Genomic DNA, 17,147 nt, shown 5'->3' on the forward strand with positions numbered 1-17,147 from the left:
ATTGTGTGATTATATTTTAAGGCTAGTATTTGTTTTCAAATGTTAAGAATTGTGCGTATTTAGGGAGAATAGACTTTAGAATAATTTTGTGAGCTAGTAAAGACTGGTATTAGAATTGTGAGTGTGCAAAGATCACTTGATGATCTGAAAAGGTGAGAGTACTGGTTGCTGAACAACTAGTCACTAGTTTAATTCCCACCCACCTGGTCACTATTTTGTGTTATAGATAACTCCCTCTCCCCCCCCCCCCCCCCCCCCAAGGAAAGAGGAAAATCTTATTTATTTTATTTATTTATTTATTTATTTAGAGTTTCTTATATACCGATAGCCGTTTGCACATCGTATCGGTTTATATACAACTGAGAACTTATGGGCATGGCCCTTACAATGAACAATCGCAAGATGTGTAAAAATATATACAAGAGAACATATATGTAAAAAGAACAGGGAGTATATATAGGGGTATCTTAGCTATAATAACATTAATTATATCTTAAAGCGAGGAATTATTATACAGGGTATCATGCTACGAGCAAAACAAGTACACGAAGCTATACAACGTATTACCGAGAGACAAGGTTCATCACAACCGCGTTCCTACAGCGTTCAAATTAAGTCAATTAATGATTTAGAATAACATAAAGTTAACCCTGATTTGAGTAATTGACTAATTTTAGTGTTGTTGCTGGTCATTCACAAACTACCAAATCACCTAGTTATTAACTTAAAAATCTTAGATTTAAAAGGCATCAAATAATTTAAAAACCCTTAAATTGAGAGGCGTGTCTACTCCTTAATCAGCTTTTAAAACTTTAGTAGCTCAATAAAATTAAGATGCAGACCGAAGAGTTGGGCCTATCCAGTCTTTTGCAGCGGGATGCCACATGTATGATTTATTATCTGCCTGTTGGTGAAAGGTTGTATGTGTGCACCCAATGCAAAGAACTCCTGGCTCTAGGAGAAATTAGTCCAATATCTGATTAGAGTGGCAAACCTGGAAGAGCTGAGGCAGACAGAGTTAGCTAGAAGAGACCTTCAGGGTCATAGTGGAATGTTCTAGCGCTGCTTTGGAGGAGCAAGGTCTCTGGTAGAAAGTCATTATCTTGGTATGGCACGAAGTGATCCTATAGCCTAGGACCTGTCCTCCAGGTGATGCTTTATCCTGTTGCATCGATGATGTGTCTCCAGGGCTATGCACCCAGGAGGAAAGAGTTAGGACAGCTGTTATAGTAGGTGTCTTGATCATTAGGAATGTAGATAACTGGGTGGCTGGGGGGGGTGTGAGGATCACTTGGTAACTTGCCTAACAGATGTGAAGATAGCAGACCTTATGTGCTACCTTGATGTGAATTTAGAGAATGCTTGGGAGGAGCCTACTGTCATGCTACATGTGGATAACAATGACATAGGAAGGTGCAGTAGGGGAGGTACTGGAGGCTAAATTTAGGTACTGAGGAAACTGAAATCCAGAATCTCCAGAGTTGCATTCTCAGAAATGCTACCCTTTCCACGAACAGGACCCCCAGAGGCAGGCTGAGCTCCAGAGTCTCAGTGAGTGGATGAGATGATGGTGCAGAGAAGAGGATTTTAGGTTTGTTAGGAAATGGGGGAACATTCTAGGGAAGGGGAAACACATTTTGATGGAATGGTCTCCACCTTAGCGCCTACAGCTTGGTTGCACTCTGGCTAACATTTAAAAAGGAGATAGAGCAGCTTTTAAATGAGAACATGGGGAAAGCTGAGAGCTACTTAGTGTCTTCCAAAGATACTTGCAAAACAGGAATGTTAGAATATCTTAGTAGAGAGATTGTATTTAAGGCTGAAGTAGCCGAGATGGATGCAGACAGGGAGTGACCAGATATTAATGATTGTAAACTACCTGTATCATTTGCTAACAAGCAGGTTGTGACTACAAAGAGAAATGAAAGTACACGTACAAAAATTACTTCATAGTGTTTGCATGCATATGCCAGAAGTCTGAGCAGTAAGATTGGAATCAGAAGTACCTGAATGTAAACCGATGTGATATCTCAGACCGAATGTCGGTATATAAAAATAATAAATAAAAAATAAAATATGGCAACATACAAGGATACAGACATTCTAGGCATTTCAGGGACATGGGGACATGCTAGAGAGGTTAAGGTTCTAGATGTCATAAATGTCTGCTTTTTAGAGCAGCTGGTCCTAGAACTGATGAGAGGGGCAGCTACTTTAGATCTAGTCCTCCGTGGAATGCATGACCTGGTATGAGGGGTTATTTTGTTGGGGTTGTTAAGCCATAACCAGGGGCAGTTCTATAATGAGGCAGGGTGAGGCAACTGCTTCAAGCGGCAGAATTTTGAGGCAGCAAAAAATGCTCCCCCTCCAATAAAAACATTAAAAAAAATTCCTGCAGCGACTGCCTCACGTTAGCAGTACAGCACAGATTTCAAAACAGAGGTGCAGCATTAGCGTCCAATGTCACTGTGGTGCACAAGCTCACCACTTTATTCTGCCTCGTGCTGTACCTTTTCATTGAGCAGGCGGCAGGGTTGAAGTGAAGATGCGATTGACGTTCCCTTGCCTTGTTAGTTCGTCTTGCCCAGCTCAAATTGTGCCGATGCCATTTGCAGCCTGTACTGTGTGCTGACGCTGCGCTGCCCTAGTGCCTGTCCCTGCAGGATGTAAGTAAAAAAAAATCTGGTTAAGGCGACAGCTGCATTATTATTTTTAAGAAGTTGGTGAGCAGCATAGGTATTCATTTGTCAGCCGAACTGCAGTTTCCCCATTGAGGTTTCCTCTCTTGTTCAGTGTATGGCTCTGTGGGAGCCTAAGGAAAAGGAAGAGCACAGGGAAGGAGACGGGGCCATGGCCATACAACCGGAGGGTTGGAAGAGCTGAGGCAGCAAACAGGGACCAGAGATTGGGGCGGGACAATGGCCAGAGGGAAACAAACAGCCACAAGAGACCTGGTATAAGCACAGCTTTGATCTGCATGCCCTGCTGTTCAGTAGCAGCACTGGGGAGAGCTGGTAATAAACTTCCACTGGAGCCTGACAACATCTGAATTTAACCAAATGGTACTCCAGTTCCTCCCTGCTTCTGGAGAGCTCTAGAGGAGAGAGTAGAGTATATAGGTCTGGGGAGGACAATGACTGAAAAAGAGAGACTGGTAGGGGGAAAAGGGTGTCAGTGACTGGAGAGTGAGAGAGAAACTGATCTGTGGGAAGGAGTGACAGTAACTGATGAGAGAGAGAGAGAGAGACTGATGTAGTGGAGGAGGGGTGACTGAATGGTGAGAGAGATTGATCTGCAGAGAAGTGGTGACAGTGACTGGTGAGGGAGAGAAACTGATCTGGGGAAGGGGTGACAGTGACTGAGAGCAAGAGACTTATCTGGGGGGAGGGGTGACAGTGACTGAGAGTAAGAGACTGATCTGGTAGGGGAGGGGTGACAATGGTGAGAGATATACACTGATATGCAGGGAAGTGGTGACAGTGAGGGGTGATAGAGACTAATTTGAGGGAGTGGGTGACAGTGACATAGAGACTGATCTGGAGTGACAGTGACTGGTGAGAGAGAGACTGATCTGAAGGGAAGAGGGTGACATGGTGAGAGAGAGACTGATCTGCAGGGAAGGGGTGACACTGACTGGTGAACAAGAGAGAGGCTGATATGTGAGGAAGGGCTTTCTGTGACTGGTGAGAGCAAGAGAAACTGATCTGGGGGTGAGAGGTGCCAGTGACTGAGAGCGAGACAGACTGATCTGGTGGGAGAAGGGGTAACAATGAATGGTGAGAGACTGATTTGCAGGGAAGGGGTAACAATGAATGGTGAGAGACTGATTTACAGGGAAGGGGTGACAGTGATTGGAGAGAGAGACTGATCTGGGGAGGGAAGGGGTGATAGTGACTGGTGAGAGACACTGATCTGGGGAGGGAAGGGGTGATGGTGACTGGTGAGAGACACTGATCTGGGGAGGGAAGGGGTGATAGTGACTGGTGAGAGAGACTGATCTGGAGAGGGAAGGGGGTGACAGTGACTGAGAGAGACTGATCTGGGGAGGGAAGGGGTGACAGTGACTGGTGAGAGAGACTGATCTGGGGAGGGAAGGGGTGATAGTGACTGAGAGAGACTGATCTGGGGAGGGAAGGGGTGATAGTGACTGGTGAGAGAGACTGATCTGGGGAGGGGAAGGGGTGACTGGTGAAAGCAAAAGAGACTGATCTGGGGAGGGGAAGGTGTGACTGAGAGCAAAAGAGATGGATCTGAGGGGGAAGGGGTGACAGTGACTGGTGAGAGAGACTGATCTGGGGAGGGAAGGGGTGACTGGTGAAAGCAAAAGAGACTGATCTGGGGGGGAAGGAGTGACGGTGACTGGTGAGAGCAAAAGAGACAGATCTGAGGGGGAAGGGGTGACAGTGATTGGTGAGAGAGACTGATCTGAGGAGGGAAGGGGTGACTGAAAGCAAAAGAGACTGATCTGGGGGGGGGGGGGGGGGAAGGAGTGGCAGTGACTGGTGAGAGCAAAAGAGACGGATCTGAGGGGGAAGAGGTGACAGTGACTGGTGAGAGAGACTGATCTGGGGAGGGAAGAGGTGATAGTGACTGGTGAGAGAGACTGATCTGGGGAGGGAAGGGGTGACTGGTGAAAGCAAAAGAGACTGATCTGAGGGGGAAGGGGTGACAGTGACTAGTGAGAGCAAAAGAGACGGATCTGGGGGGGGGAAAGAGTGACAGTGACTGGTGAGAGCAAGAGACAGATCTGAGGGGGAAGGGGTGACAGTGACTGGTGAGAGCAAAAGAGACTGATCTGGGGGGGGGGGGAAAGAGTGACAGTGACTGGTGAGAGCAAAAGAGACGGATCTGAGGGGGAAGGGGTGACAGTGACTGGTGAGAGCAAAAGAGACGGATCTGGGGGGGGAAAGAGTGACAGTGACTGGTGAGAGCAAGAGAGATTGATCTAGGAGGAGTGGGTGACAGTGACTGGTGAGTGAGTAGTGTTGGCCTTTGGGTAGGATGTGCTGAGCAGTCGCTCTGGGAAGCACCAGTATCATCTATCCTGCTACAGCCCAAAAAGAAGCCTGGTGGGGCTACAGCAGGACCCCCAACCCAATGCGGCCTGACGATATGTTTAAGCCCTTAGAGGGGAGAGAGAGAGAGTGTGTGTGAGAGAAAAAGACTTGTAGAGAGCGCTAAAGAAAAGGAAAAATTAGAAATAGAGGTAGTTCAAAATAGTTCTATAAACTTATCTGATTTACTGCAAAAGTCTCAACAAGACTTGGTTGTTAAAGAATGAGGAACAATATTAATTCAGTTTGCTTTTGCAACTGATAAGGAAAACGTTTTGAAATCCTTTTTTCGAAATCGATTAAGTACTTTCTATGGGGAAAGAGTATGGATCTTTCCAGATCTAGTTAAGACGACTCAATTACGCAGAAAGAAATTCCTATCTTATAGGAAAGAAGTAATAGATAAAGGTGGATATTTTATTTGAAAATATCCATGCAAGTGCACTGTTAAGTTAGAGGGGAATACCTACATATTCACAGAGCCAGTAGGTCTTAGGGATCTCCTAGCAGGAAAATGATCGGCTTATATGATTAGTAGAGTATAGACAATGCATTTTTCCTTGACTAATGTTTTCTCTATAATCCGTTCAAATATCTTGAGACTCACTTGAATTTCCTTAAGTATAATAATGACTGAATTGTATGCTTAATGTTAGGTTGAAAACAATGTTCCTGTTTCTTATTAAGGACTCAGTCATTATGAGATTTCTTAAATGTTTTGTTTATTGTAAACATTTTGAAAAAAAAAAAAAAAGAATGAGCATATGTAAGTGCCTGTGTTTGTATGGGAAACTGTCATACATGCGCACACACATGAGTATGTCACAGAAATGAGTATGTGTGTGTGAAGGAGAGAGAGAGAGCTTGTGTATATGAGAGAGAGGGACCATGTGTGAGTGTGTAGTGGGGTGTGTATGAGGAGTGTTGAGAGATCCAACATGTATAAATGTATCTGAGAGAAAGCATAAAGTTTGTGCGGTGCCACGATCCTGCCTCTCTCCTAATCCAGCAGCACTCTGAGTGACTGGAAATGAAAACATCCCAGGTATGGAGAGATTTTTTAAAATCCTTATTCAATTTAATTATTGGGTGGTGTTGAAATTCTGCGTGTTTTGGAATATTGCATTGGTGTTTGGGAAATTTTTAACATTTTTAAATTATATTGGATGTTCTGTTCATCAGATATTTTGAAATATTTGTTCTTTTTATTATCATGGTTTTGTTATTATGATTCATGATTTATATTTCTTGATTTTATTGTTTGTTTTGTGAGGCATGTAATTTTGCACTGCATACAAAGGCAGTCGCATTTTTGTGGACTGCCAACGGGGTTCCCATCCTTCTGTGGGTAAAAGGAAAGAAAGGCAGCAGTAGCACACTTTTGCTGAGAGTGAGCAAAGGGAAGTGGGGGTTGAGCTGACTGAAAAGGAAATTATCACTCACCCTCCTGTCCCCCCCCCCCCCCTTCACACAACTCTGCTCCCCTTCGTTTCTTGTCTCACTAAGATGGGGAGCAGAGTGTGAGTGAATGAGCAGAAGGAGAAAGGAGTGGAGTTGGGAAGGAGAGGGGGGAAGGGAGAAGATATAAGTGAAGGAAGGAGAGGGGGGAAAGGGAGGAGGTATGAGCGAGGAAAGGGGTGGGTGGGCAGGAGATGTGAGGAGGACAAGGGAGGAGGAGGGGGAGAGAAGAGGGGAAGGGAGGTGGTTTGGGGGAGATAGAGGAAAGGGAGCAAGGGAGGGGAAAGGAGGTGTAAGGAAAGAAAGTAAGGGAGAGGAGGTGGGAGGGAAGGATGAAGAAGGGGATTAAATAAGGCTGCAGCTTGTGGGGGGGGGGGGAGAAAATTGTATTTGTGAGCATGCGAGAGAGTGCGAGTATATGTGTATGTTTGTGAGAGAGAGAGAGAGAATGTGTGTTAGTGTGTATGTGTTACTCCTGGGGGAATTCTGCACAAATAAATTGAAAATTCTGCTAATAAAAATTGAAAATTTTGCATACTTTATATTGGTTAAAATAGCACAATATACATGACAATCTTTAAGTAATTAATTTAAAATATAATACAGAAAAAATGTATTAGTAAAAGATACAGAGTTTTAAATATTTTGAGCAGAATTTCCCTAGAAGTACATTGTTAGAATGTCCCTTCCTTCCTCTCTCCCTGCTCCCCTGGCCAGTCTTCTTTCACTTTGCCTTCTCAGGCCCCCAAACTCCTTCACCCTCCACTATCTCTCCCCTTCCCACCTAGACTTAACCCCTTCCACTCTATATCCACTCCCAGAATTTGACCCCTCTCTCAGTACTGCCTCTCACACAGGCTCCCTCTGTCCCTCTCTCTCACACTTACAGGTTCCCTCTCTGTGCATATACACACCCCCTCATACAGGCTTCCTCTTTCTCTCTCTCTCTCTTGTACCCCCCCCCCCTCCCAATACAGGCTTCCTCTCTCTCTCATGCAAACACCCTCACACAAGCTACCTATCTCTCTCATACACACACACACACACCCTGCACATTGGCTCCCTCTCTCTCTCTCTTACACACAGACACAGGGGCTCCTTCTCTCTCGTGCACATACGTGCTCCCTCTGTCTCTCGCGCACACACCCTCACACAGGCTCCCTTTCTCTGTTATACATATGCCCTCACACAGGCTACCTGTCTCTCTCTCATACACACAACCCTGCACATTGGTTCTCTCTCTCACACACACACACACCTTCACACAGGCTCCTTCTCTCACAAACAAGCACCCTCACATAACACACATTCCCTTTTTCACGCACACCAGCTCCCCAATCTCTCTCTCTCTCTCACTCACACATACCTCTGCCTGTCACACAATCACTACACACAGACTCATTGGGGGCTGCTTCGCTCGTGGCATGCTGGAACTTGCACCTCCGTCTTCACCATGCCGCGACATGCCAGGGCCTCATTTCTCTTGGCCGTGATGTGGCACGCCAGGGCCTCCTTTCACTTCATTGTGACGCAGCACGGCGGGGCCTCCTTACTCTTCGCCACCATGTGGCACGTCTGGACCTCTTTGCTCTTCGCCACAAGCAGGATGGGGTCTGCTTGTGGCGCATGCTCCAATTCTGTGCAGAAAACTGGAATTTCTGTGCAGAGGGGAAATTCTGCACAAATTCTGCGCTCCACAGTAGCGTAGAATTCCCCCAGGACTAATGTGTATATGACAGAGTGAGGGCAAAGTTTTATGTGCAGTGCCCCTCCTCCCACTAATCCCCAACAATCTCAGTATTACTGGAAAGCAAAAGTACCAAGGTACGGAGAGCGATGAATTTCTTTTATCCTTACTAGTTTTAATTATTGTGTGTTATTTGTCTGCTCTTTTTTAAATATTTTGAGTTTGGGGAAATTCATTTAATTTTTTGTTTAATTATTGACTGTTCTATTTGGCAGCTGTTTTGAAATATTTTTTTAGTGTTTTTATTATTATAATGTTTTATATTTCTTGATTGTATTTGTTTTATGAGGAATGGTGATGCTTCTGTTTTTCCATTGTTGCACTGCATGCAGAGTCTGGCTTGTCGCGATTTCCAGTTCAGTTTTTGTCTGCATATTTCTATTTGTGCTTTATGGCATTTTTATACTGTATTTGGTGAGATTCTGTCTGTGTTCTGCATGTGTGACGGAGATGAGATATTCTGCTATTGTGTAGTTTGTGTAGGAGTCTATAGCAGCCTGGCTTGTTCTGTTTTCCTTTCTCAGGAGTCAGGGTGTCCATGTCTACCCTTATCTGAATGATTGGTTGATAAGGACCCCGACTCGGCAAGCTGCATTGGTGTCCTTGTGTCTCACTCTCCATACCCTGATCTCCCTAGGGTTTCTAATCAACTATCCCAAACCCTATCTTTTATAGGGGCCGACCTCAACACTATACAGGCGAAAGCCTTCCTCAGGATCAGGCTTTCACCCTGGCCTCTCTGGCACATCTTTTACTGACTCGAGTATCCTCAACTGCTCGTCACTTCTTCATACTGCTAGGTCACATTGCATCCTCGGTGCATGTCACTCTGATGGCCCACCTAGATATGAAAGTCATGCAGTGGACTCTAAAATCCCAGTGGGTTCAAGCTTGCCAGCCAATGTCCAGCATTGTTCACGTTACCACACAGCTTCGACTATCCCTGGCCTGGTGGATGCAACATGCCAGTCTAACTCAAGGCCTTCCATTTCAGGCTTTAGAACCTCAATTTACCTTGACAAGACGCCTCCAACCTAGGGTGGGGTACTCATGTAGGCGACCTGCAGACTCAGGGAACCTGGTCTCCAGAGGAAGCCAAACACCAGATAAATTTCCTGGAGCTTTGGGCAATCAGATATGCCTCAGGGTCCTTCAGGATTGCCTCTCAAACAAGACCATCCTGATTCAAACAGACAACCAGGTGGCTATGTGGTACATCAACAAGCAAGGGGGAATGGGCTCCTACCTCCTGTGTCAGGAAGCTGCACAGATATGGGCATGGGCCCTTTCCCACTCAATGTACCTCACAGTCACCTACTTGCCGGGCGTGGACAATGTGTTGGCGGACAAGTTGAGCCGCACGTTTCTTCCGCATGAGTGGTCTCTCAACCCCATAGTAGCGGACACAATCTTCCAACGTTGGGGTTATCCTCACATAGACCTCTTTGTGTCAGTTCACAACCGCAAAGTAGAAAACTTCTGCTCCCTCACTCGCAGCCACCACTCACAACTGAGAGACGCTTTTGCCCTCTTGTGGACCACCGGTCTCCTCTATGCATACCCTCCACTTCCACTCATATCGAGGACTCTTGTGAAGTTAATGAAGGACAAGGGCATAATGGTTCTGATAGCCCCTCACTGGCCACGCCAGGTGTGGTTTCCAATCCTCCAAGATTTATCAGTATGCCGCCACATTCCTCTTGGGAAGGATCCACTTCTGATAACTCAGAACAACGGATGCCTGCGCCACCCCAACCTCCAGGCCCTATCTCTGACTGCCTGGATGTTGAAATGTTAATACTCCAACCTCTTAACCTTTCAGAGTCAGTGTCACGAGTCCTGGTAGCTTCACAAAAGCCTTCCACGAGAAGGTCTTACTGCTCCAAACGGAAGAGGTTTACAGTATGGTGCATCTCTATGTCCTTAGACCCCCTTCATTTGTTCCACAGTGAAGTTTCTGGACTATCTCTGGCATCTGTCGGAGGCAGGCCTAAAAACTTCCTCCATTAGGGTGCATATCAGCGCGGTAGCCGCGTTTCATAAAGGTGTAGGGGATGTTCCTACTTCCACACAACCCATAGTAATGCGCTTTATGAGAGGCTTGCTCCACTTAAAACCTCCAATGCACCCTCTGGCCCCTGCTTGGGACCTTAACGTAGTTTTAGGACGGCTCATGAAACCTCTCTTTGAGCCTCTCCACTCCTGTGATCTCCGTTATCTCATGTGGAAAGTAGTTTTCCTTCTCGCTATCACGTCCGCTCACAGAGTTAGTGAATTGCAGGCATTAGTTACCTACCCGCCTTACACTAAAATTCTGCATGACAGGGTAGTGCTCCGCACTCACCCTAAATTTTTACCGAAGGTAGTGTCGGAATTTCATATTAACCAATCTATTATCCTACCTACCTTTTTTCCCAGGCCCCATACAACCCAGGAGAACAGGCTCTGCATTCTTTGGACTGCAAACGTGCTCTAGCCTTCTATCTAGACCGCACGTTGGCCCTCAGGAAATCCACTCAATTGTTTGTGTCGTTCGATTCCATCAAATTAGGAAATCCTGTGGGAAAGCAGACCCTCTCCTCTTGGTTAGCGGACTGCATTTCTTTTTACTACCAGCAAGCAGGCATTCTGCTGCAAGACCGTGTAAAAGCGCACTCTGTCAGGGTCATGGCAACATCAGTAGCGCACCTACGTTCGGTGCCCTTGCTGATATTTGTAAGGCTGCTACCTGGAGTTCTCTCCATACATTCGCAGCACATTATTGCTTAGATAAGGCTGGCAGACAAGATTCTATCTTTGGCCTTTCTGTTCCACGCAACTTGTTTTCAGTTTAACCTCCCAACATCCTTCCACCGACCCATTCAGGATGCCCTCCTAACCAAATTTCCACCCCTGTTGTTGTTCCTGTTGCACGTCTTTGGGTGCATTTGGTGCATTGCTCATGCATCCTCAGCTCGGTACTCGCCCATATGCGAGTTCTACTATCCTGCTTATCCTGTAAGAAAGCAGAGTTGCTTACCTGTAACAGGTGTTCTCACAGGACAGCAGGATGTTAGTCCTCTTGAAACCCGCCCGCCACCCGCGGAGTTGGGTTCATTTACGTTTTCTTATTTTATTTTTCGCACTTTTTACTATAAGACAAAACTGAAGGGGGTTCCCTGCTGGATGCAGGGTCAGTCAGTGCATTGCTGGGCATGCTCAGTTCGTGCCAGTCAAAGCTCTAGAGACTTTGACAAAAGTGTTCCGTGATTGGGCTCCATCCTGATGATGTCACCCATATGTGAGAACTAACATCCTGCTGTCCTGTGAGAACACCTGTTACAGGTAAGCAACTCTGCTTTCTGATCCGGGGAGTGGACAGAAATGGCCCTCCCTAGACTTGAAAATAAATGGGGACAAAAAATTTTTTTTATGCCCTCCCCTAATTTGCTTCATAAGACGCACAGATGCCCGGGAACAGAGCCGATTTAGCACACTATTTTTTTTTTTTTTTTTTTTTTTAATTTTTCTGCTCTGAATCTTAGGTGTGTCTTATGGTCAGGTGCTTCTTATGGAGTGAAAAGTATAGGCCGATGCAATATCGGAGTGCGGAAAACGGGACCTCATGATTGAGCGCCCGTTCTCCTAACGCGAGCCAGTCGATCTCTCCGGGGAGCCCGATGCAATATGCAAATAGGCTGCTGGGGAAATTGTGCACCCCTAGCACCTCTGCAGCGGATGCCCAGGAGAGGTGGCCGTCAGCGGGTTAAGAAAAGGGACGTTCAATTAACGAGCGTCCATTTTCCTAACCTGTGGTTGTGAACAGGTTAGGAAAATAGACGCTCGTAAAATTGAGTGTCCCTTTTCCTAACCTGACTGCTGGCATGCTTTAAAATAAAAAATTTTTTTTGACAGTTTATTTTATTTATTTATAAAATTTTATATACAGTCATTTAGAAGGTTCCATCACAACAGTTTACAAATATCAATGGTAATAAACATAAGATCAGTAATACAAAATAAAATTTATAAAAGACAAATATGAGCTACTATATTATACATAAAATCAGTGGTAAAAAAAACCATTAAAACAGGCTAATACTATATCAGCAAAGTGCATCAGGAATAAAAATAAATTTCAAATAAAATGAAAAAAAAATAAAATAAAATTGACTAGCTATGACAACTGGTTCTGCTCATTGTATGCTTTACTAAAAAGCCAAGTTTTCAGGTCTTTCATTTTGCTGCATTCTACGGTTTTCATGTAATGCATTCCATAACTTTGGTCCTGCGAGAGAAATTGCTCTTTTCTGACCTGCATTAGATGTGCTGATTTTACTGTCTGAATAGATAGGAGACCCTTATTACATGATCTGAGATTTCTTTGTGGGGTATGTAATCTTATAGAAGCGTTTAGCCATTCTGTTCCTTTCCCAAAGATTGTTCTATGTAAGATGCAGAGAACTTTATATTCAATGCGATATTGTATCGGGAGCCAATGTAGTGAGATCAAAACCGGTGTGATGTGAGCATATTATTTCGTGTTAGTATATGTGCTGCGGTGATTTGAAGTACTTGTAATGGTCAAATTGTTGATTGTGGAAGTCCTAAGAACAGTGCATTACAATAATCTATGCTGGAGAACTGTTCTGAAATTGTGATCAAGTAAAGGTTTTAGACGTTTGAGCATTTGTAGTTTATTGTAACCTTCTTTAAGTTTCATATTAATATGTTTATTTAAATTTATTTATTTAAAATCTTTTATATACCGTCATTTAGTAATACACCATCACAATGGTTTACATATAGGCACATATATTTGGTTTTGTTATGGATGAATTTACAAAAGTGCCATTACAATGTCGGTACATGCTCATATAAAATAATGTATATGAAAAGTGGCATGGATCTAGTCCATGTATAGGATTGGTATGGTAATCATATAAGGGTTATGCTTAAGCTGGAGTTTTTCTAACAATTATTGAGTATAAAGTAAAAGTTGTGGGACCAATTATCTAGGTAACCTTGTTCTAAGTTTTTTTTTCATTCTCTGTTCTCATCGTGAAATGCTTTTCTGAATAGCCAGGTTTTTAAACTTTTTTTGAAGATTTTTGGATCACTCTGTAATCTTGTCTCTAGTGCAATGTATTCCATAACGTTAGACCAGCCAAGGATAGCGCTCTCTCTCTAACTTGTGTTAGTTTCGCCGTTTTTACCGATGGGATTGTTAGTAGTGCTTTATTGGCTGACCTCAGATTTCTTTAGGGTACGTGTAATCGTAGTGCTGTGTTTAACCAGTCAGCTTTATCTTCATTGATTAGTTTGTGAATTATGCACAGTGTTTTAAATTGCACTCTCTGTTCTATTGGTAGCCAGTGTAGTTCGGCTAGTGTTTGAGTTCCAAATCAATTATCACGCCTAAGGTTTCGCGCATTATTTCCTATTTCAAGACTCGTTTTGTTATCTTCTAGGGTTAAAACTGACGGTTTAATAGTGTTAGTTCTCTGATCTAAAAATAGATTTCAGTTTTTTCAACATTTAGACTCAATTTCATATTAGGTAATAGCTGTTTAATCAATGCTAGATACATTGCTGTCAGCTTAAGTGTTTCGTCTATTGAATTCTTAATGGGAATTAAAATTTGCACGTCATCAGCATAAACGGAGTGAGTGAGACAGAGTCCACTAAGAAAACCACAGATGGGGATCATATATACGTTAAACAGAGTTGCTGATAGTGAAGATCCCTGTGGGACTTCAGTATCCAATTTTATTTTTTCTGAAATTGTGTTGTTTTTTATCTGAAGGAACCGATTTGTGATGTATGATTCAAACCATTTAAATGTATTTTCTATTAGCCCAATTTCTCTGAGTCTGTCTAGAAGGATGGAATGGTTCACTGTATCGAACGCTGCTGACAAGTCTAGCAGTACTAACAAGTAGTTTTGTCCACTGTCGAATCCTATCAAAATTGTGTCATTTAACGCTAGCAGGAGTGTCTCGGTATTGTAATGCTTTCCTGAACTGCATAGGATATAAAATGTTATTGTTTTCAAGATGTTCCTAGAGTTGTTTTTGCACTACTATTTTCTGTGAGTTTTGCTAAAAAAGAGAGATTGGATATCGGTCTATAGTTAAGTACTAAGGGTAGGTTTTTTTTAGAATTGGTTTAACTATTGCACTTTTGAGTAATTGAGGATAGTTACCCTCCTGAAGCAATAGGTTAATAATTTTTGATAGGGGTCGAAATTACATCAGCCACTTTTTTCAAAGTGGGGATGGGAATATTATCAATGGGGTGTGATGCCGGGTTCATAATTATAATGTTTATTACAGCTGGAGAAACCATATCAAAATTCATCCATTTAATGCAATCTCTGGTGCTCATATTGATTGAGCAGTTACTAGAGGTGTCTATTCCAGTATTTAAATTTGCTATCTTTTGCTTAAAAAATTGAGCTATTTCATTGCATTTAGATTCTGGCAGAGTGCTGCTGTTGTGGTCAGGATTGTTAGTAAGTGTCTTTATAGTCGCAAATAGCGTTCTTGAGTTATGCAGATAATTCTCCTTTGTGTTCCTCTGACTTAATATTGCCATGATATTAAATTATAGAAAAGTAGTATTTTCTTTATTTCTTTACACTTTTTGAGGGTAAAAATGTGTGCATCAGGCACCCCATTTTTTTTTTTTGCATCGGGGAAAAATAGCTAATAACTTCATCAATACAAATTTACATGTGATGAGTGCTATTAACTACGTGCTCTATTGGACGTGTGTTGTGGATGCGCTAATCCCCATTTTGCATCGGGGGGTTATGGACATGTCCAAAATGTGCGACCAATCATGTGTTGAGGCGTATATTGCATCAGCCTGATTATAAGCCAGGCAGACTAAAGAAAGCTATTGCTATCCCTGGGGCCGATGCAAAAAAAACTTGTGCTGAAAACGGGAGCTGTGTATTCAGTGTCCGCTTTCATAATGCGCCCCCAGGCACCTCTCCTAGGGGCGCGATGCAATATTTAAATTAGGGCTCGTGCTGTCGAGGAGGTGCTAGGGGCGATTTATCAGCATCCCATTTTATTAACCAGCGCACATGCAAGGGTTAGGAAAATGGAAGCTGATAAATTCAGCATTCATTCTCCCAACCTGACTACCGGCACCAGAAAGAGTGTATAAAATCAATATTAAAGTGTCGGGCACTTAATATTAATTTATTCACTCCTTCACTTATTGCAGATTGGTCCCTTTACTGTAACATGTCAGTGAAAGGACCAATCACCTTTCACAAGGCTTTCCTAAAAGGGGATTGGTCCTTTCACTGACAAATGTCATTGATAAGGACCAATGGGCAATAAGTGAAGGAGTGAATAAACTTGCTACTGCTCCTTTGGAGGAGCAAAAGGTAAAATAAAAAACAAAAAACAGGGGTAGCTAGGAGAGGGGAAGGGGAAGGGAGGTTAGGGCAGGGAAGTTCCCTCCCAGCCCACTCCTTAATTGGAGCGGACTGGGAGGGAGCTGGAGAAAGCCGTGATGCGTCGCTACGTGAAAATTGCAGTATTCCACTCTGCCTTGCAGTATTCCACTCCGCCCTGAATTTTATAACATGCGCGCACGTATATTTAAAAACCTATGCCTAAGCCTACAAGGGGAAAATCTCAGTATCACTTGACAGTGACATGTAGCGAGAAGACTAGTGCCCCACAATCACTGGGTTTCAGAAGGATTTGTAACTTCTGGCCGAGGACTATCACTGCAGTGGCTAGGCTGGGTTGCGAAGGTAGTTAGAAAAATAGGGGTGAAATGCCATATGAATTAAGGCTTATGGGGCTTGACCCAGTAAAGGCCAGTTGGAAGTGAGGTGGAAGCCAAAGGAAGAATAAGGCAGCCAGGCCAGAAAAGATAACATGGAATGCAGACTAAAATGGGCAAAATCTGAAAAAACATGTTATAAGCTACCTAATTTCCCATCTTGAGTGTCCACTCACTTTTAAGAAGGGTTGTATTTTTCTTGCCCACTTAAGAGCACGTAAGCCACTCCAAACTTGCCCCATCTTATGGACAGTTGAGACTGTGTTCTGCATCACTCTCCAAAGGCATATAATTAACAAGAAGACCATGGCCATGAGCCTTAATCATAGGCTCAGTCATAACTAGCCTCTCTACTTACCCCTATGTCTACAGTTAAAGATAATATGGAGATGCACATGGATGCAATTTGAAGGATAAAGTGTAATAATTACCTTTTATTTTATATACATGTACATCCAGAGCCATGATTCCAATATCTTCAACAACTAGAAGGTGATAGTGGGAGATCAACTAATATAACTCTGGTCTCTTTGTTCTCTTTGGCAGACTTTTCTTATAATGCAGTATCCCTATGAGACCAATCTGTGGCTGGAATAGTAGAGAAAGGTCTGTAGCTAAGTGTGTAGCTCATGTCTCATCCCTAGTACATCCCTTTGAAAGTTTCATTTTATTTTGTTCCAAATTAGCATCATTGAAGATATGACGACAAATTACTTTGCAATATGGGCAAAGGATTGTCAAAGGCTAAATTTTTTAATAGCAGATACCTTCCAAGGGATTTCCAAAGAAAATGTTTTGAAACAAAATTATATCCCTTCCAAATAGCAGAACGAAAGGCACTTCTTTTGGAAAAGTAGTAGGAAAGCAGCATTCCTGCCAATATTATCAGTTGACAAGCAGGGTTGAATTTTGTAAACTGCCTAGGTGGTCTAGAAATGTTTTAAATAAATGACATGTGAGTGACATCATGTGGCACTGAATGGGCCTATCTCTCTAGCTCTGTAAAGTTTTACTACTGAATTCCCATGCGCATATGCTGCCTTGTAAACTCCTCAGTTTTGTTTTTTTTGTCTGAGCTTCCACATGAACTTGAACTCTCT

At 43.4% G+C, this 17,147-nt stretch overlaps 1 protein-coding gene across 20 annotated transcripts in view; it reads left to right on the top strand.

Annotated features, from left to right (window-relative positions):
• The window catches only part of MICAL3 (microtubule associated monooxygenase, calponin and LIM domain containing 3), a 756,715-nt gene that overhangs the window by 326,086 nt on the left and 413,482 nt on the right, over positions 1–17,147 (top strand). The window lies entirely within an intron of this gene.

The sequence above is a fragment of the Rhinatrema bivittatum genome, chromosome 4, assembly GCF_901001135.1.
Source record: "Rhinatrema bivittatum chromosome 4, aRhiBiv1.1, whole genome shotgun sequence".
In the NCBI taxonomy this organism is placed as follows: Eukaryota; Metazoa; Chordata; class Amphibia; order Gymnophiona; family Rhinatrematidae; genus Rhinatrema; species Rhinatrema bivittatum.